We start from the raw sequence: 20,898 nt of genomic DNA on the forward strand, positions 1-20,898 counted from the left end.
ACAGAGCTGTGTGCTTTATATTTGGTTTCCCACACTTCAGTCAGCATTTTGAGGCATCAAACTCAGCGTGGCATACAGGATATATGTTGGGAAATACAGGGTTAATTGTCGATTAACTGGCTACTTGTGTTCCTCACTGGCAGGGTGCGTACAGGTCCTTGAAATACTTGAAAACCCTTGAAATAGAAAAGTGCGTTTTCAAGGGCCTTGAAAGTCCTGGAATTTTTTTCCTTCCTTGAAAATCCTTGAATTTCGTGAGGAATGCGCTCTGATATCGATATTGCGACCTCTTTTTTTGTCGTAGATCGGCCAAGGTATATGTAAACTGGTAGCGAAGCTTCCATAGAAGCCCATACGTTCAAAACATGGCGGTTCTTCAGCAGCTCATGGGGCTTGGCGCCATCTGTATGTGGTGGGAACACTTCCGGCGGAACAAAAAATAAAGCGGATGCGACGCAATGTCCGGTACAATAGTGACGTCATACTGCTGGCACTGGCGCGAAAATTGACCTCAAAATAGTTTTCGTAGGCCTGCCACAACCAAGGAATCGCGCCGATTGCCAACCGGCGCAAGTCCTTGGTGAGTCCGCACCTTGAGTCCGCTTCAAGTCAATGTCAGCTTTCCATCTCTAATGACTAAATTAATATAGACTCATGACTCGACAGTAGTGTTTAGGAATACTGCCGTTTAATTCGCCTTGGTTTTACTAGGAGATTTCATCCTTAGCCTCAGCAGCGTACCTAATAATTATAGCGCTGTTTAGTTTATGTTTCGCAGATACGCAGGTGTCTTAAGGTGTACATTGCTTGTGTGGCTTGTGGGTTTGAATTCTAAGAAGCAAAAATAACGCGTATTCATGCGCAAGATTATGACAACATTTCAATTTTATTCACTGAAATTCATAACACAATTTTAATACACTGTACAGTCAGCACCGACTGTGGCAATAAGTTGAAAAAGTGCGTCGACACTACCTATACATCACGCGCTGATAAATTAGACTTGCCCATAACATATAGCAACATGCGCAATCAACGTCTCAATAACAACTGCTTTAAAACAAGAGAAAATGCCTCGAAAATTAACTTAACCGAAATATACACACACCAGGGTCCATGTCTCAAAAATAAAAATCGACCTTCCGCTTGTCTATCTGCTAGTAATATACCTTTTTAAAATTTTTGATCGGCAGGTATACAGGTTAGAACGAGTTCAATTGACATCCAGTATGGACATTATTTCTGTTAGTATGGTGAATTTTACAGGGTTTCAAAACAAAGCAATGTGTTTTCAACACCTTAAAAGCATTACTCAATATTCCGCCTTTGTTTCAGGATCGCAGGAAAAGAAGCACGTGAACGCGCCAGCACATATTTGCCTATCCATTGTGAGGCCTACAGTTGCATCTAAATTGCATCTAAAGATGTTGTAATGGAAAATGACAAGAAGGCTGGTGCACACCGATATTTAAGGTGGAAGAACAAGAGTCCCGACGAAATAAGCAGCCGAGTGGTTGCTATTAGCAAGTTACGCCGTTTTTTGTCTGATTACTGACACTTATATGCCTTTATAAAAAAGAGGGCGACAGAATTTCCGACACTTAGTCAGTCAATCAATCATCAAATGAAAGATGTCCTAATGGGAATCTAAAATAAGGAGCGTGTACCAGAAAAAATACTATATTCTGCAGAGAGATGTGTATAGACTCACTCCCGTAGTAGTTTTGGATTTTCGCTATGGAAGCCGGCGGATATCAAAAGTGCTTTGCAAAAAAGTTATAACAACATTAAATGTACAATGACCCGAGTGAACTGGAAATCGTGTTTCATAATGTAGCAGCCGGAGGTTTTACTCCTCACTTAGTCCGCCGATGCTAAGTGGCGGTCACGGCACTATGACAACATCACGTCACGCCTTGCCACTCATCTATAAACCGAGGCTGAGTTGAAATTTGTAACCTAAATAAAGACCATGGTAAAATGGGAAGGCAGGACAGAAACGAAGAGGAAGGAATTGCCATGTATACCTCCTTTACTACTGGGGAACTCCACCTACACATTAATTAAAATTTCTTCTTTTCCACAAGAGGAGATCGCTACTGGTGCATCTGCGAATGTTTATTGCAAGCAGTACCGCACGAAACAGTGCAAGCCTTACTGCGCCCAAATGCTACAAAAGAATGCTACCTGGCGAGCTATAATTGCATGAGGCCACGAAGTCAGCGCTAAGAAGGATAATCCAGGATAAGAAAGAAGAAACAAGCTGTGCCGCTCTACTTCACCACCGCGAAGGGTCACCTCCACAAACCATAGGACATGGACGTCGACATTAAAGGCAGTTTTATCTTTTAGAAAAAGCATGGAAAGTGTACACAGTTTACTGCTCATAATATAGTGCCAGATATGGCGTTCTCCCATTTTACGCCTTCGAATTATGTACCAAACTTTTTTTTCTTCAAATAAGTTTGCCTTCTTTGTGAGGAGACTCACCACCTTGCTCACCGCCTGGAATATACCCTGAGAAATCTCAACTGTTTAGCCTTTGCACTTGTTGCTTAGCTTGACGCTTCGTTTGTGCACATTGAAATTCAACATTTCTTTTTCGTGCAAACCAATGCAACCTGATTCGGGCAGAGGCAAAACAAGGCATTATAAACGTCCTCTTCACAAACGGTGAGTGTCTTTTCAACCTTCTCATGAAGACGCGTACACAACGTATGTCCTACTCTCTCCATGGAAAAAAGGCTACCGATGGCTTCCTGAAAAACATTTTCGCAGCCTTCAACAAAAGACACGAATGGAGGGGAAGGAACTGAGAGACTTCCAAAGTCAGATTCCGCAGTACCTTTTACGCTCAAATATAGTAGCACTTAGTTGGCCTCACTAAATGACGCATATTCTACCTTCAGGCTACATTTCTGGGTTGTTCCGACGCACGAATGGGACCGCAAAAATTTCGCCGCTAACTAGTAGGTAAAATAAACTAGGTTATTCTGCTGTATGTCCGAAAGTTCGTCCGAGAAAGAATCATCTGTCATGCTAAGCGAGACTGTGCTTCGATACCAAGAGCCGGAAACAGTGCCGAAATGCCGACAGGAAGAGTTGCCAAGACTGTGTTCATGTCCTCGGCGCAGTTAGAGTTTTCAGTATTCTGCTGTATGTCCGAAAGTTCGTCCGAGAAAGAATCATCTGTCATGCTAAGCGAGACTGTGCTTCGATACCAAGAGCCGGAAACAGTGCCGAAATGCCGACAGGAAGAGTTGCCAAGACTGTTGTCATGTCCTCGGCGCAGTTAGAGTTTTCAGACAACTTGAACAGGTTATTGATCAAAAGATGCCTGAAAGCGGCCTGAAACTGACGGGCTGTAGTGTTGGTGTTCGCACCTGATTTGGACCTTATCGTCGAAAAGCTGTTTTCAAGTGTGTCCTGGTTTAATCGCCTGGCGAGAACATAAGAAAATCCATAATTCATTGTGAGATGATCATAGAGCATCAAAAGAGACCGCATGGTTAAACAAAACCCGCGTATACAAGGCGGCTGCCTCGGACAACCCACTACTCGCATGTTTTCAAATACTGCAATGCATTCCGTCAGAAACTCTCTATGGACAGAGCCATCGCACATCGCAGATGCATAAGGTGTCTTTGCCGCTCTCTGTGAACTGTTCAGGCAGTCAAACAAACGATCTATCCTTTCTACAAATCGTGCAGTATGAATTGCTTCAGCGGGCAGCTGCTGAAAAGTGACCAAGGTTACATTGCAGCAGCACAGTGGTTGCTGAAAACGTGTGCAGCCAATTTTACAGACATCTTTGATGCAAAGGTTAGGTTAAAATGTCTGTGGTTCAGCTTTGGTATCGAACGAATCTCATGCGTGCGGTCCTTTTCATACGCCTGCCTAATGTAACTGCTCTTCACAAGGTGATCACCTATTCTGAAATCATACTTAAATAGCATGTTTCGGAGGCATTTAAGTAAGTGCGGAGCATCGAAAAGAAAAAAGAGCCTCCTTCCGTCTATGTCTGTATACGTCTCTTCGGTGGTGACTAGGCTTGCAAAAAGGGACACGTTCTGGCTTCCCTGGTCACAGAATACCGCTACTGGTTGCAAGCCAGCGTCCACAAGGGACTTGCAGCATTGCAAAAGCAGGTCTTGCAAAATGCTTGCGGGTGTTCCTCGATAGGCCAAAAAATAACCAAGAGGTTGTTTCCATGGCGTTCGGATACCTTTTGCCATGAAGACAAGAGCCTTGTTGCAGAGGTTATTTCCTTGAAAACCGTTATACTCTTCCAGACCTTCAAACCTGTCATGCGACGGGTTGTATGAAAGTTCTTTTTTAACATGCATTTCATCGAAAACAATGCAACAGGCTCTGTCACTCATGCAAAAGGTAGCCGCTCGTCTCTTTATAAGGTCGAAGATTTCCGGGAAAAACCCAACCCATTATGCATTACGGCACACGCTGAAGCCATAACTACAAGGATCGCACTGATGGCAGCCTGAGAAGTCGCCTGCAATACCTATAACCCTTCGGACTATGAAAGTAGAGCCATAAGGCAAAGGATTTGTTCTGGCTTGACCATCGGCGACTGAACCGGCTCACATTCCTCATCCTCAGCTGAGCCTCCAGGAGTGCAGCAACAGGTGGAGACACGTGTAAGCGGACGCTCCGGACGATTTCTTCAATCGTTAAGGCTTGACGCTTCCTCTGCAGTCTTCTTTGCAGCCTCCGGTTAAAATCCCGCTGTTTCCGCAGTTTTTTCTTGAGCTCCTTGGTTTTTCTTCGAGCCTCGGACTCACTGGTACAGGGCGCTGTGGGTGTGGAAAGATGTGGGTTTTTCAAAAAGTTTGCTTCATAGATATTCAATGTATATTAGAAACCGTGAAGATGAGCATGTGATACTGGCTAATTTTTACATAGTTCTGAGCTTTGAGGCATGACCAGATTGTATTTAGCTTTTTACGAGGGCTATTTGTGTAACGCTAAGGAATGCTGATTACTGCAGCCCCGGCTGACTTTTACATCGTTGAATGAACTTGTGCGAAGGTTTCTGCGTATTTGAGGACAGGGGGCCCGCTTGGCAAGTCATTCTTGGCGCGTAAGCAGACCTGTCTGCTGCACACTTCATGTTGCATGAATCAGTGCTCAGCGCAGTGAGACCAAATAAAAGTTATTGTTTGAAGATAGAGAAATATTTAACAAAGCAGTGAAACATGACCTTATTTTAATGCCCGCCCTCTGTGGCGAGCACAAAAAGCATAACAGAAATATCTTTTCTGTTTTTACATCTTTAGCCTTACATAAATCTGCGAAAGAATTGTTTTTCTGGATGACTTTCAATTGCTTTCATATCGTTAGCGACTTCATGTGCAACGCTATAGATTTTTTTAGCATTTTTGTAATACTTTACCAGTATAATAATTAAGGGAGCTCAAGACAAACAGCCGATAGCAGGCAACCGCAACAACAGATGTCTTGTAATCCTAACTGGGTGATGTCATTCGTAAGAAAATTTCCACTTTTGTTTTACCTTACACTTTTGTAAAATTTAAAGGGCGCGTTGGCGCCCAATATGATTTTACACGATGTAAATATACTTACATTTGCGGAAAGCCTCAGCAGCTGTGCCAGTGACAGAGCATTTTCGAGAAGGCAGCATTGCGGGCAAGTTGGTAGTCCATTACTAAGGTATTATTGCGCAACAAAAGGACAAGGACGGCAGAGAAAAATACACACACCAAGCGCAAACTTTCAACTAAATTTATTGTGCCACTGAATCAGTTTATATGTGTCAGGCAGTATAGACTGCGCATGCACTTACATGAACTAAAAGGATTGCGTATTCGTGTAACATAGTTACGAGTGAAGTGATGCCGCCTCCAAGAAACTTAGTTCTTTTTCTGTGAGAGCCAGTGAAGGGAAACTGACACACTTATCACCCAGTTTTTCAATCATCTGCGCTTCAGTTATTTCCCGGATAAGCTGCGTCCTACCACGGGACACAATCATGCACTCGTCCTCGATAGGCTTGCAGCCATGATCGCGACAATGTTCTTGGAGGCGGCCTCACTTGACTCGTAACTATGTTACACGAATACGCAATCCTTTTAGTTCATGTAAGTGCATGCGCAGTCTATACTGCCTGACACATATAAACTGATTCAGTGGCACAATAAATTTAGTTGAAAGCTTGCGCTTGGTGTGTGTATTTTTCTCTGCCGTCCTTGTCCTTTTGTTGCGCAATAACACCTTAGTAATTTTCGAGAAGTCTGTGCAACCGACGGAACCTGGGGAGCCGCGTCACCACTGGCCTCTTGTGCAGGAACGGCCCCCTCCAACTGCATGTAATCCTCTTGATCTGCGGAGGAGGGAGAAAATGTGGGGCATTTTATCTTGTCCAACCTGGAGAGATAACAAAAGAGAAAAGATGTGACGAGAGTGGCGGAGAGACCACATTCCGCCAGGAGTTGCCAGCGACTTCCTGCGGAGGTGCTGCGCCTCTAAGTGAAGAACAGATGTACGTGTGATCACAGTGGTCCCTTACTGTGCTCCACCCTGCAATTTTTTTAGGGAACCTATTGTTGGGGAACAGTGGTGTCTTCGCTCCTTATATGTTTCCTTAACATAAAAAGGCAAGGTTACCCTCTACAAGAGAGAACTCCTTCACCGAGGCGCTGCCTTCAGCAAGCCGGTAGGATGTTGGCTCAAGAACCGATGGCACCTGGGGAGCGGCGTTACCACTGCCATCTTGTGCAGGAACAGCCTCCTCCAATTGCATGTAGCCACGGTGTGCTGCGAATGAGGGACATAATATGGTGCATTTCAGTGCGTCAAACACGCAGCAAAAAAAATGAAAGAAAAAAAGGAAGAAAGAAATGATGGAGAGTGGCACAGAGAGCACATTGCGCCAGTAATTACGTGGGACTTCCTGCGGAGAGGCTGCACGTCCAAGTGGAGGACTGGCGTACGTGTGATCACATTGGTCCCTTACTGTGCTCCACCCTGCAGTTTTTTTCGGGTACTAAGGGAACAGTCGTGTCTTCGCTCCTTATATGTGTCCTTAACATAAATAGGCAAGGAATTACCTCCTACACTAGGTGAATTCTTCACGGTGGTTGGTTGGCAGCCCATTGGCGAGACACCATCTGAGATGAACGAGCTCACGTGGCCTGACAAGTTACACTCTGCAAACGTAATGTGGACAATTTATTTATGCCATATGCAACTACGTGTAATGTTAAAATGAAAGTCACCTTCAATTTTGGAAGGCTGGAGACGATTCTGACCAACGTCACCACACCTGTCGCCATGGGTGTCAGATCCGGTGCCTGCCATAAAGGTGTAGTAAATATACGTTGATTTTATACCAAGGAATGCATTAGATCAATTCTGTCCATGCATTCCCCTTGTTCTATTAAAGATAAGCACTGTTTTACGAACGACTATAGTACAGGCATGCCTATTGTCGCGCGAAAGACGGCTTGGCGATTTGCTTACTGATAACAGGAGATATTGTAGGCTCTGCGTCGTGACGAAGTAAACCGGGCCGTAGGAAGGCTGATTCATGAAAGTGCAGAGAGCACACTACTCTCGACCGTAGTTGTCCCGGCGTCTTATCCAGCAGGCAGGGGTTCCTACAAAATTTCACCCAGGATTCACGCCTGCAAATTTAAAGTAGCATGTAGCATTATTTAGGCCAGTGTCCCGGTGAATAAGGAAGAAAAAAAAAGAAAGCTAGATCAACGCAAAGCAGGGGGATGACAGCAAATGAAGAACCCATGGCAGGAAAGATGTGGCTGTAGCACAAAGTGAAAGCATGAAGTACTGCGTGTGAGAGATTAGGACCGGTATTTTGTAGCGAGGCATTATTACTTATTCTACTCTAGTCTTATCATCCACCGCTCAGTCTGTTCCGGCTGATCCCGTTGATAACGCGAGCGGACCGTCGCTCCGACCACTGACAAAGCGCGATAAGCGCAAAAAGGCATTATTACATGAAAGGCATCGCTACAAAATATCGGCCTAGTTGTGCATCTAAGCACAGTAATAACGATTTGGAGCGTTGTTTTTATATAGAACTAAAGCGATGTGAATTTTAATTGACTGAAGCACAATATTTACACTATTTGAATAGGTGGTTAAGCGCTGGGGAAGTTGACACCAAAAGCTCCGAGCCAAAACTAAGGCCACAACGTAGCGCTAATTGTAAAGTAACAGAAGTTTCACACATATTTTTCAAAGCACCACGGCATCCCTCCACACAACCCTACAGGAAGGCATTAATAGTAATAGAGTTTTGCCTCACCTTGTGGAATAGAGAGGAAACCGGTGTAGTGAAACGCCAGCCGTACGGTCGTTGCTGTTGCATCCTTGCACGGCACCTCGTTTGCGCGGGTATCGAGGAAAACGTTCGGCGTGAACTGTTGGTCGCATCGTCCTGTAGGACGCCGTGCCCGTTGGACGCAGTGTTCAGCACTTTCATCCACGATGAAACGCACCTCGCAACACCACGCTCAGCAAAAAGTAAATTGGCGCCACAATAATTCAGAGAACGCATGCAGGAGCGAAACACCAAAGCATGCGAGGAGGCGTGTCGTAGCAGACGAACTTTACGAGCGCGCCTTTCCGTGCACTACAAGGGCTGCATGGTATGATTACGACATGCGCCCCTTCTTCAGGGGCCGCTGAGAAAAAGGTTAAAAAGAAAGCACTGTCATAATTTCTTTACACATTGCGCCTAATCAAAATTGATTGGGACATAAATGTCGTTCGAACAGTATAAAAAATTGCTTCGCCCTTGACAAAAAATTGTTTTTTTTTATCGGTGTTTGTTCCCTCCTCCACTAGTCGCGCTTCAATTGCAACTCCCCTTGTTGATGTCGCTGGCAATAGGTTCTGAACCGCTTTTCGCCCGAAGCTTCGCGACCTATGTGAATTGGCCTTGGATGGGCGCCGATCTGACAAACTCCCCATTTCAGAAACAATACGCACACTTGGTTATGTTTTGCAGAACTGCCCTGAAAAAATAAAAGGCTTCACCGCGTCAAACCACGAACGGACCGAGAGACGTACCGTGCCGCGCTTCGGTGCTGGCTCGGCTGGCAGTGTTTACCTCACCCTATCGTTCGTTTGACTCCTCCCTCGTCGGTCTGCCTTGTCCCACTTTCACTCTTGCGCGCGAGGTGAAGCTAGTGAAGCTAAATAGAGCTATAGTGGAGCAACTTTACCACTGATGCTCAGTGCCTTTGGGTGGAAGTTTGTTATAATATTTATAATAATATAAGTGCAATGACATTACCGTACCTTCCGGTCTATAATTCGCACCTTTGTATATGACGCACCTCCCTCAAAATAGCAATTTTTCCAAAAAAGAAAACGTATATAAGTCGCACCGGTGTATAAGACGCACCTGTTCTTTCGATAAGCGATTTAAAAAAGTTATGTTTCGCACCGTGAACGCGGGTCACGCGCAAGCGTATGGGTGCCACATATTTCCACTCCAGGCGCATTTCTGCCGTCGTGTTTGCCGCGATGTTCCGTATGAAGTCCAAGTGCGATAACATCGTCCCCGCGCGCCGTATGCTGTATGTGCGTATGAAAGCATGCGACGGTGAGTCGAATCGCGCACAAGGGAGGAAAGCGGGAAGGCAGTACGAAAGGGAAGGGGGGCTGCTTGTACTCTCATAGCAATTGCGTAGTTTGCAAGCGGCGCGCGCTGTATCTGATAGCGATCTGCAGATGCGATGACTTCGGCGTCGATTGACGCGCGGTCGGCCTACCGCCGCTTATGTTGCTGCTCCGTCCTTCTCGCACGGCGCTTGAGAACTTGATCACGAGAACCCGGCACCTCAATAGCGCGCACAGAACCCGTAGCCTTTTTCACGGCCCGACGGCGCATGCGCCCTGCCCTGGCGGATAAGTCGCGAAACGTTTTGGAAGGGTCGCGCGCGCGGCCGCGCGGCCCCATCTCGGGGGAAAGTCTCCGAAAAAAAAAAATAAAAAAATAAAAAACAAAAAACGACGCTTGGAAGCGCGCTACTGCGAACACTCGTGCCGTGTATCGCGTTGCAACTCCACTGGTACACCGACGTCGATGTGGTACCGAAAACGTGACTGCAACTCCACTTTAAAACATAAAGCGATGAGGGCTTCGTCCGGACTGCACAGGGGACCACGTATAGTTGCCGCCTTTCATTGATGGCTATAATAGCAAATTTATCGATAGCCCCCTGCGTTTTACTTGGACGACACTTAAAAACATCACGTTGCTGACGAAGACTTCTTGCAGCGTCGGTCCTCGCTTGCTGCTAGAGGCAGCGTGTGCCTGACTTCACCATAGGCGTATTTACCAGGGGGGCAAGGGGGGCACTTGCCCCTCCACTGTCAAAAGTGGAGGGGAGGGCAAAGTATGCCATTTGCCCTCCCCCCCCCCCCCCACACACACACACTTTTGAAAGCGGGCACGTTCCCGGAGGCTGCATGGTGGAAAGTCCAACAAAACTACAGCTGCAGCTAAATTTTCTTTCTTAATAGAGTGACCATGTGAGTAATGCTTTTCTTTACTGCCTATCCCCTGCATGCTTGGAGAGTAAGAATTGTCTTTTTTGCCTCCTCGGGACGCGCTGTAGCGGACGACATGCGGGATTCTCCATACACGCTCGCGCTGCGGAGAAGGCCTGGCACTGGGCAGTTCCCGCACTAACAAATGTCAGCTTGCGCTATTTTCATCATGCCCAGTGTTTTGAGACCACTATATCCATATTTGAAAACACAATCAGCTTATTTAACCTGCGGGTGAGGGGGAGGTCAGGATAACGTATTATAATCAGCCGCGCCCAACGACTGCTGTGGTTTACAGCATGGAATCGTTGGATTTAACCTCTGTCCGGAGACAGCCGACATAGCATTGCAGTCTCACTATTTAATCACCATCAAAAAGTCTAATGAAACCTTTTACAGGTATAGCTGCCAAGTTTCACTGTGTAATCACGACTTATTGCATATATGTTCGTGAAAGTGACCTAGGTCGAACGTGCAGAGCCATTTAATACCAATAGAACCGGACTAGAATGTTTTTTAAATGTTTGCGTCACTTTTGACCTTGTCGATTTCATTTTCAGGCTGTTTCTAAATAAGAGCTACACTATTACTTGTGTCCGAACCGGAGCAAGAACAGCAGATGTATTATATTTAGAAGAAATGAGGGTCATTTTTTGGTGACGTGTATCGAAAATTCGCACTTTGTAGGTTGCTTATGTGCTCCGAAAACAGTTACTGAATAGTCTCTTTCTCGTAATTTTTATGCGTTATACACGACATTTAGTTGTTTTCCCACAGTATCCTCGGTAAACTATGCGGGGCATGGTGTTTTTATTTATTCGAAGTACGAAAAAAATGTTCTAAGTGACAAGAGATAAATGTTTATTCTGTGTAGGTTCATTACAGTCTTTTTAGAAAGTTATTCATTTGGAGCATTCCAGGGAGTCATACTGCCGCAAATCGAAGTGTTTCCCAGACTCCTAAAGGAACAGCACGAGAGACGGTTGAAATTCCGTGAAAATAGCGATAATTTTAAGCGCAATGCGTTGCGAAACATTCACTTTCCTGCTTTTAATGCAAGTGTTGCAGATAATTACTAAACCCTCGTTTTTCCATGTGTTTTCGTGCATAATGCGAGATTCGTAGTTTGTTTCTCCGGTCTCCTCTGTGAGCTAAACAAGGCATGGTATGGGCAATCTGTAGGCAATGTTCCAAATGGGTCGTTTAAATGCACAGTTTCCAGTAGAATACTTATGCAAGTAGTCCATTGCGTTATTAGTCTGTTTTGCGAGCGGTGAACTTCAACGGCTGTGCTGGCATAATTACAACTACAACTGAGCTGAAATTTTGCGAATATAAGGGGAACAACACGGCATGTTTATGTGCGTTGGTAAATGCGTGTTGTTGAAACACAGGTTTTAAAAAAATTCACCAATTGTTCGGAAGTATCACGCTGCTGCTAGGTTTCCAATGTCCCAAGACAACTCTGAGTTTCAGATATTCTATACTTTGAAGGAATAGGCGGATTTTAAGTGCAATGTGTCGTGTAGTTTTAACGTTTCTGGCTTATTTATAAGGATTACCAATAATTATTGAATCCTCATATTTTATTTATTTTTACTTTTCATGCATAATATAATAGAACGGTTCACCTGGCGTAATCGCTGAACTAAAGGAGGCTGCTTCGTTTTATTTGGTGACTGTAAGGATAAGTTCATTGGTGATGTGTAGGTGAAGTTCAGAGCAGATGAGTAATTGGAGCTTTCGCGATAAATTACGCATGCAATCACTCTAGAATCTTATGTGCGTGTCTAATCAGCGGGGAAGAATTGAGTCCGCTGCCCTGGCTGAACTATAAAAGCCACCAAAACCAAATTTAGCCAGAATTGGTGGTATGCTATGGAAACACTGTGCGAAGTTAAATGTGGTTGGATCATACACAGCGTTTGTAAAAAAAATTCTTATTCATGTGCTAAAGCGTGTGATATGCTATGCTTCTCAGTATCCCGACATAGCTGTAGGTTGCAGCAGGTTTATATTTCGAGGGAAGGGGAGGGGGGGACATGGTAATTACAATGTGCGACAAAATGTTTACGTTCCTGATCCAGCTAGAAGCGTTGCGAATAATTATTGAACCGTCTTTTTTCTGTCCCTATTTTCAGGCGCCATAACACGTTGAGACTTGCTTTCAGCGATGTCCTTGGTGAATGACATTTTGTTTATATTTGGCGAAAGTAAAAACCGTGGTATGGACAATATGTAGGTAAACTTTAAAGACAGGGGACTAATTATGACATTTGCAGTAAATTACACATGCAAGTGATCAGAGCCTTATTAATGTGTTTTGCGAAGAAAGAATTTATCTCGTAGCTCTGGCAGAACTGTAAACTCAACCGACATCAAATCTAGAGGAAATTGAGTAAAGAGGGCGAGGGGAGGAGGCAGGGAGGGAGAGAGGGAGGCCACCATGGTAAATGTTATGGTGAAGTACGTAACATGTGCGTTGATGAATTACTGGCTGTTTAAATATTCCCGACAAGAAGTGCTCCAAAGGATTACTTGCGGGTAAAGCTTCAAATGGTACAGTCATATACGAGCAACTTTTTAATGTATGCAATATAATTACAAGAAATGGAAAGTTTTATTGCAACGGTTCGTAAGAAACAGCTTCAGTGGAAATCGGGTTGTCGCACACATCTGCTTTCATTTTTTTTTCTAGTGAATATTGCAAGCAATTTATGTTTATTGTACTTTGTTGCGTAGAACTTCGACAATACTGTTACCTAAACTAGCGATAGATTTAGGCTGTATAATCTTAAATACCAAGTACGTTTAATTATTGATATCGTTTGTAGCAAATGTACATTTTTTATGTGTGCTCTACTGCTGCTACAGGGTGGAAGCCGCGACCTCTGTGAGACACTCATTGCCTTTGGTTCCTGAATCATCTTGAATTTGTATAGTTGCAATGAATAAATGCAAATTCAAACAATTTTTCAGGCCGCGATGGTTCACTGTATATTGTCACGTAGTAGTGACGCTGAAGTAAACAGTCGTAAAACTGTGTATGACGAAACTGATTCTTTATTGGGCGAACCTGTGCCCACAAAAGCAAGCTACACTCAAAGCACAACGAAAGCGGCGAACACAGTCGGCGGTCGTCGAAAATCTGGGGCGCGATCTTGTACACGTTCCAAAATGGAACGGAGGCGTTCCGTTCCATCGAGCCGCACACGATTGGTCAATTTGAACGTCGCGGTTGAAATTGACCAATCGTGTGCGGCTCGATGGAACGGAACGCCTCCGTTCCATTTTGGAACGCGTACAAGATCGCGCCCCTGATCAGCGGCGAAACGCGTCGGCTTTTATACCTGAGTCATCGAAGGTTCCAGATTAATCGCAGATGCCCGCGGGTCTTCCAGAAAGTTCTAGACAATTCGCGTCGGTCATACAATTAGATAACATAAGCGTCGGTGAAAACAGGCAACCCAAAGAAGCATCGATAACGTTCTAGAAACTTCCGATACAGGCGCGTCCTGCGCCGAGCGATAACGTTTAACATTTGTTAGCCGGTGGAAAGCGGCCACCGGTGAAAGATAAACATGTATACGTGTCAATACCCTCCCCTTAAAAAGCATCGTCCCGATGCTACAAACACGAAAGCGAAAACAAAACCACGCGTAATAAAGAAAAAAAAATAAAGTAACAAAGTACCCAAGTTCGTCAGCGGGCGTAGAAAGGCTTAAGACGCACCACGTGGATGGCTTCGGGCCGTCCGCGGCGCCGCTGTGATTGCGAAATGCCGTCTGGCACGACCTCATAGTCCAGTGCGCCAATCCGTGGGATAATCTTGTAGGGTCCGAAATAGCGTCGTAGCAATTTCTCGCTAAGTCCTCGTCGGCGTATTGGAGTCCAGACCCAAACACGGTCGCCGGGCTGGTACTCGACGTAGCGTCGTCGTAGATTGTAGTGTCGGCTGTCGGTCCTCTGCTGGTTCTTGATGCGCAGGCGGGTGAGCTGTCGACCTTCTTCGGCACGCTGCAAATAAGTGGCAACGTAGAGATTTTCTTCGTCAGCGACGTCTGGTAGCATGGCGTCAAGCGTCGTTGCCGGGTTCCTTCCGTAGACCAGGTTGAACGGCGCCATGTGCGTCGTTTCTTGCACGGCCGTGTTGTATGCGAAGGTCATGTACGGAAGGATGGCATCCCACGTCTTATGTTCGACGTCGACGTACAGGTCGGTCCACTGTTAGAGGGAACACGCGAGCGCGTGGCTCACGCTCCGCGCAGCGCCATGCACGGGAAGCGGCGAAAACGAAGCGCATGCGCGAAACTATGCAGGGGCGGCGCATACCGCGCGTCGTCTGCTACGGAGCCACCCTCTTGCTTCGGCAGCGCGCGGCCGCGCTGCCACGGCCCTGCCGTGCAATCGCACGTCAAGAGCCCCTCTTTTAAAGGTGAAACATTTAATTTCGTGCACTGCCAACTGTGAGACGTAGAAAACACATAACTACACTCAACCCTACTGCAGTGGCGTAGAATGTGAGTAAGCAGCTGCGGAAGTAATTTCATTCGGAGACGGCATTGTTGGACACGCCAAATAACGTCTCTGTGGTGCGTCTCGCGCGTGTAATCCGCTGACGGAAACAGATTTACAACACCATGGCCAACTGCAAATTGTTGCCTATTTTCTTACACACACACACACACACACACACACACACACACACACACACACACACACACACACACACACACACACACACACACACACACACACACACATATATATATATATATATATATATATATATACATACATATATATACAGGCTGTCCCCGTTAAGTTGGACCAAGCTTTAAAAAAGACCAAGAGCGCTAGAGAAATTGTACCGACTGCATGGTAGCGACAGGCGTGTGTACTTACGGCCAGTATTTTTTTCATCACGAAGTATTACATATTTGATTGCTTTAATTAGTTAACTTTTTAATTGTTGCTTGAATTGCAAACATATAAATTACAAAGTTGCAGGGCACCTCAAAGCACCTCCGAATCAAACATATATTTCGTGCTGAAGTGTGCCTGGTTTTTTTTTTTCTAAGTAAAAAACTAAAGCCCGCGAAATACGCGAAATATGACAGATGCGCGCTCGCGCGCCGCTACTCAAGCGCTTCCAAGCGAATAGCCACAGATACAGGGCTTTACTAGCGGCGGCAGCTCGATACAGGGCGTCACGCTATTTGATGCTTGCGGCATCATTGGAACACGCTGTTGACTCATTGATAAGCGTAGCGGAGCGGTAGGGGGGAGGGGGGATTTTGAAGCAGGGAAACCGTGACGGCGCAGATCTGACGCTTACGGGACCACGCTAGTTAGGTCGCGATACCTCTCGAGCCATCCTACATGACGAAGTCTTGTGCGATGCGGCGATAAACGAATGCATCCGTATATCTTCCAAAGGTTGTTTGAAGGCGCTTGAGTAGCAGCGCGCGAGCGCGTATCTATTTCATATATATATATATATATATATATATATATATATATATATATATTCATTATTTCAATCCTTTGAGCAAGCATAATAATGATAAAGAAGCTGTCATTTCTCCTTACCAGGCTATTTGCACCATACTGCGCCTGGGTACTTTAGCCTGTGTACAATACGTACGATGCCATTTATAACAAATGAGTAAATTGTGTAAACCTAGCGAAATAAACCACCATAATCGCGCTCAGGTAGCTTCGCGACGCTAAAATTTGTGTGTTGATATACATATACCGCTGCTGCTGACATGTATGAGTAATAAGTAAGGGTTTACGCTATCGAAACTGTTGTTTCCGGCCTAAGCAAGTGGAATCGTTTTTAATATAACGAAGTCTACGTCAACCTCTAGCGCTTAACACATGCACAGGCCGTCAGCTTACATGAAGTACATCGTTCTCTAAATAAGCATTTAAGGAACAACAGCACTAAGCGCTGTCCAAGCTTAAAAAAAAAAAACAAGAAAACAAGCTCGCTAACGTGTACTTGTTTCCGAACGTATCGGTGCACCGCAAGCGGTACCGCGTTTCGCATGCTACCACGGTGCTACCAGCTGCGGCGGGCGGCGTAATGGCGGCCGCCGTAGCAGACGACGCGCGTGTCCTCACCCTCAGCGGCGCGCGCGGGCATCAAGGCACCCTACGTAAGCCACGTGCTCGCGTGTTCCCTCTGACAGTGGACCGACCTGTACATTGCCAGCATGTCGGCGATGGTCTTATTTAGGCGCTCGGTGAGGCCATTCGTCTGCGGGTGGTAGGCGGTGGTGCGGCGATGGCTTGTCTGGCTGTACCGCAGGATGGCTTGAGTTAGTTCTGCCGTAAAGGCCGTGCCTCTGTCGGTGATGAGGACTTCTGGGGCACCGTGACGCAGGAGGATGTTCTCAACGAAGAATCGGGCTCCCTCGGCGGCACTGCCTTTGGGCAAGGCTTTTGTTTCGGCGTAGCGGGTGAGGTAGTCCGTAGCGACGACGATCCATTTATTCCCGGACGTCGACGTCTGAAAAGGCCCCAGTAAGTCCATCCCGATCTGCTGGAATGGTCGGCGAGGTGGTTCGATCGGCTGTAGAAGTCCAGCTGGCCTTGTCGGCGGTGTTTTGCGTCGCTGACAGTCTCGGCATGTCCTTACGTAATGGGCGACGTCGGCAGAGAGGCGAGGCCAGTTGTATTTTTCTTGTATCCTGGCGAGAGTGCGTGAAAAACCGAGATGTCCAGCCGTTGGGTCGTCATGGAGAGCTTGCAGAACCTCTGGACGCAATGCTGAGGGTACCACGAGGAGGTAGTTGGCTCGGAGAGGCGAGAAGTTCTTCTCTAGGAGAATGTCGTTTTGCAAGAAAAACGACGCCAATCCTCGCCTGAACACTTTCGGCACAATGACGGTCTTGCCTTCCAGGTAGTCTACAAGGCTCCTTAGTTCCGGGTCGGCTCGTTGTTCGGCGAATTCGTCGGCACTGATGGGTCCCAAGAAAGTGTCGTCATCCTGGTCGTCTTCTGGCGGCGGTTCGACGGGGGCGCGAGACAAACAATCGGCGTCAGAGTGCTTTCGCCCGGACTTGTAAACGACGGTGATGTCGAATGCTTGAAGTCTCAGGCTCCAGCGTGCGAGGCGACCTGAAGGATCCTTCAAGTTAGCTAGCCAACACAAGGCGTGGTGGTTGCTCACAACTTTAAAGGGCCTGCCATAGGGTTAGGGGCGAAACTTTCATGTAGCCCAGATGATGGCGAGGCACTCCTTTTCTGTTGTGGAATAATTTGCTTCCTCCTTCGATAGCGACCGGCTAGCGTAACTTACAACCCTTTCTAGCCCGTCAGTCCACTGCACAAGCACGGCGCCGAGTCCTACGCTGCTTGCGTCGGTGTGGACTTCGGTATCGGCGTTTTCGTCGAAATGCGCAAGTATTGGCGGCGATTGCAGGCGTCGCTTCAGTTCTTCGAATGCTTCGACTTGTGGCGTCTCCCACTTGAACTCGACGTCGGCCTTCGTGAGATACGTCAGTGGCTCAGCGATCCGTGAAAAATTCTTGACGAAGCGCCTGTAATAGGCGCACAGTCCAAGAAATCTACGCACTGCCTTCTTGTCAGCGGGCGGAGGAAAGTTGGAGATGGCCGCAGTTTTGTGAGGGTCGGGGCGCACTCCAGAGTTGTTGATGACGTGGCCCAAAAGCAAGAGCTCCTCATATGCGAAGCGGCACTTTTCGGGCTTTAACGTGAGTCCGGAGGTTTTGATTGCTTGAAGAACTGTTTCAAGGCGCCGCAGGTGTTCTTCGAAGCTTGAGGCAAACACAACGACGTCGTCCAAATAGACGAGGCAAGTCTGCCACTTCAAGCCTGCCAGTACTGTATCCATGCTGCGTTGGAAAGTCGCAGGTGCCGAGCAAAGACCAAACGGCATGACCTTGAACTCGAACAGTCCGTCTGGTGTTATAAAGGCAGTCTTCTCCCGGTCCCTCTCGTCGACTTCGATTTGCCAGTAGCCGGTTTTGAGGTCCATCGACGAAAAATACTTTGCGTTGTAGAGTCGATCCAAGACGTCGTCAATCCGTGTGAGGGGGTATACGTCCTTCTTCGTGATCTTGTTGAGGCGACGATAATCGACGCAGAAACGTAGGGTTCCATCCTTCTTCTTCACTAACACCACGGGGGACGCCCACGGACTCTTGGACGGCTGGATGATGTCGTCGCGTAACATTTCGTCGACTTGTTGCCTTATGGCCTCGCGTTCGCGCGCCGAAACTCGGTACGGGCTCTGACGGAGTGGGCGGACATATTCGTCGGTTATAATGCGGTGCTTGGCGACAGGGGTTTGTCGAACTTTTGACGACGACGAGAAGCAGTCCTTGTATTGCAGGAGAAGAGCCTTTAGCTGTTCTTTCTTATGATTGGGAAGGTTCTGATTGACGTCGAAAGTTGGTTCAGGTACTACAGTCGTCGTTGAAGGTGCACTAGAATCCGTGAAGGCGAAAGCACTGCTGGCTTGTACTATTTCGTCGATGTAGGCGACCGTGGTGCCTTTGTTAATGTGCTTACATTCGTGGCTGAAGTACGTGAGCATCACTCTTGCTTTCCCTTCGCGTAGTTCACCTATGCCTCTAGCGACGCAAGTTTCACGGTCGAGCAGTAAGTGATGATCGCCCTCGATGACGCCCTCCATGTCTGCAGACACTTCGGTACCGACGGAAATCATTACGCTTGAGCGAGGCGGAACGGTGACTTGTTCTTCAAGCACATTCAAGGCATGGTAACTGATGCTTGTATCCGGCGGTATCGCTTTGTGTGTTGAAAGCGTTATCGACTTGGACCTTAAGTCGATGACTGCACCGTGTTGGTTTAGAAAGTCCATGCCTAGGATGACGTCCCTGGAGCAGTGCTGCAGGATTACGAAGCTCGCCGGGTAAGTGCGGTTGTTTACCGTGACTCGCGCTGTGCAGATTCCAGCCGGCGTTATTAGGTGACCTCCCGCTGTCCGTATATCGGGTCCTTGCCAGGCCGTCTTCACCTTCTTTAACTTGGCGGCGAACGCGCCACTGAAAACTGAATAGTCGGCGCCAGTGTCGACGAGAGCGGTGACGTTATGACCATCGATGAGCACGTCTAGATCGGTAGACCGGCGTCTGGCGTTGCGGTTAATTCGTGGCGTCGGATCACGGCTGCGTCGGCTTGCTCTGCTGCTGCTACGTCGCGTCGGAAGGTCTTCGTTCGGCGGCGATGTGTTGTCAAGGCTGTTGCTAGGCGGCGTGCTGATATCTCGTCGTGATGATTCGCGAATCATCGTCGTCGTCGGCAGCGGAGGATCTTCGGCATCGCGTCGTACAGCAACCGCACCTCCATCGGTTGCTGCTTTTAGTTTCCCGGGTATGGGCTGGGAGATCGGCCCCGGGTTGGGCCGGCATACAGGCGGCGATGCGGCGAGATGTAGCGGCCTGGTGACGGCGAGCGTGAGGGTCGTCGTGGTTGCCACTGGGCTCCGGCAAGGTAGTCGGCGATGTCACGTGGTCGCTCGCCAAGCTGTGGACGTGGCGCGTTGACGGCGAACCCTCGTAGGCCCATCTCGCGGTATGGGCATCGGCGGTAGACATGGCCGGCTTCCCCGCAGTGATAGCAGAACGGGCGGTGGTCGAGGGCGCGCCAAATGTCCGTCTTCCGCTGGTAGCTGCGCTGGGCGACGGGCGGGCGTGCTGGCGGTGGCGGCGGTGGACGACGGTACTGCGGCGTTACGGGGCCCTGGCGCGAGCGCGGAGGGGGGCCTTGACGACGGGCGACGGCGGCGTAGGTCATCGCTTGCGGCTGTGGTTGAGGCGATGCCGGAACTTCTGGCACTTCCAGTGATCGCTGAACCTCTTCTTTAACTATGTCAGCGATTGAAGTCACCTGAGGCTGCGATCTTGGGAATAATTTCTGTAGTTCTTCCCGTACAACCGCTCTGATCGTCTCGTGCAGGTCGTCGGCGCCTAGAGTTTGAGCTTCGGCGTAGTTTGTCAGCGCACGGCGGTTGTATTGCCTGGCTCGCATTTCAAGCGTCTTCTCGATCGTTGTCGCCTCCGAAACAAATTCTGCCACAGTCTTGGGCGGGTTGCGCATCAATCCGGTGAATAGATGCTCTTTGACGCCCCGCATCAAGAACCTAACGTTCTTCAGACATGTCGGGGTCGGCGTGGCGATCATCTCCTCCGTGAAGATCGCGATGCTCTCGTTCGGCAATTGAACTCTGGTTTCCAGGAGAACTTCAGCCCTTTCTTTTCGTACGACACTCGCGAAGGTCCTCACGAAGTTCTCGCGAAATAGGTCGCAAGTCACCAGGGTGGTCTCTCTATTCTCAAACCA

The 20,898-nt window shown here is 47.6% G+C and overlaps 1 pseudogene; it reads right to left on the reverse strand.

Moving 5' to 3' along the window:
* Nucleotides 1-2,330: 2,330 nt before the first annotated feature.
* On the reverse strand, nt 2,331-3,639 carry LOC119452598 (uncharacterized; annotated as a pseudogene).
* Between the last annotated feature and the right edge of the window lie 17,259 nt (nt 3,640-20,898).

The sequence above is a fragment of the Dermacentor silvarum genome, chromosome 5 (assembly GCF_013339745.2).
Source record: "Dermacentor silvarum isolate Dsil-2018 chromosome 5, BIME_Dsil_1.4, whole genome shotgun sequence".
Classification (NCBI taxonomy): Eukaryota; Metazoa; Arthropoda; class Arachnida; order Ixodida; family Ixodidae; genus Dermacentor; species Dermacentor silvarum.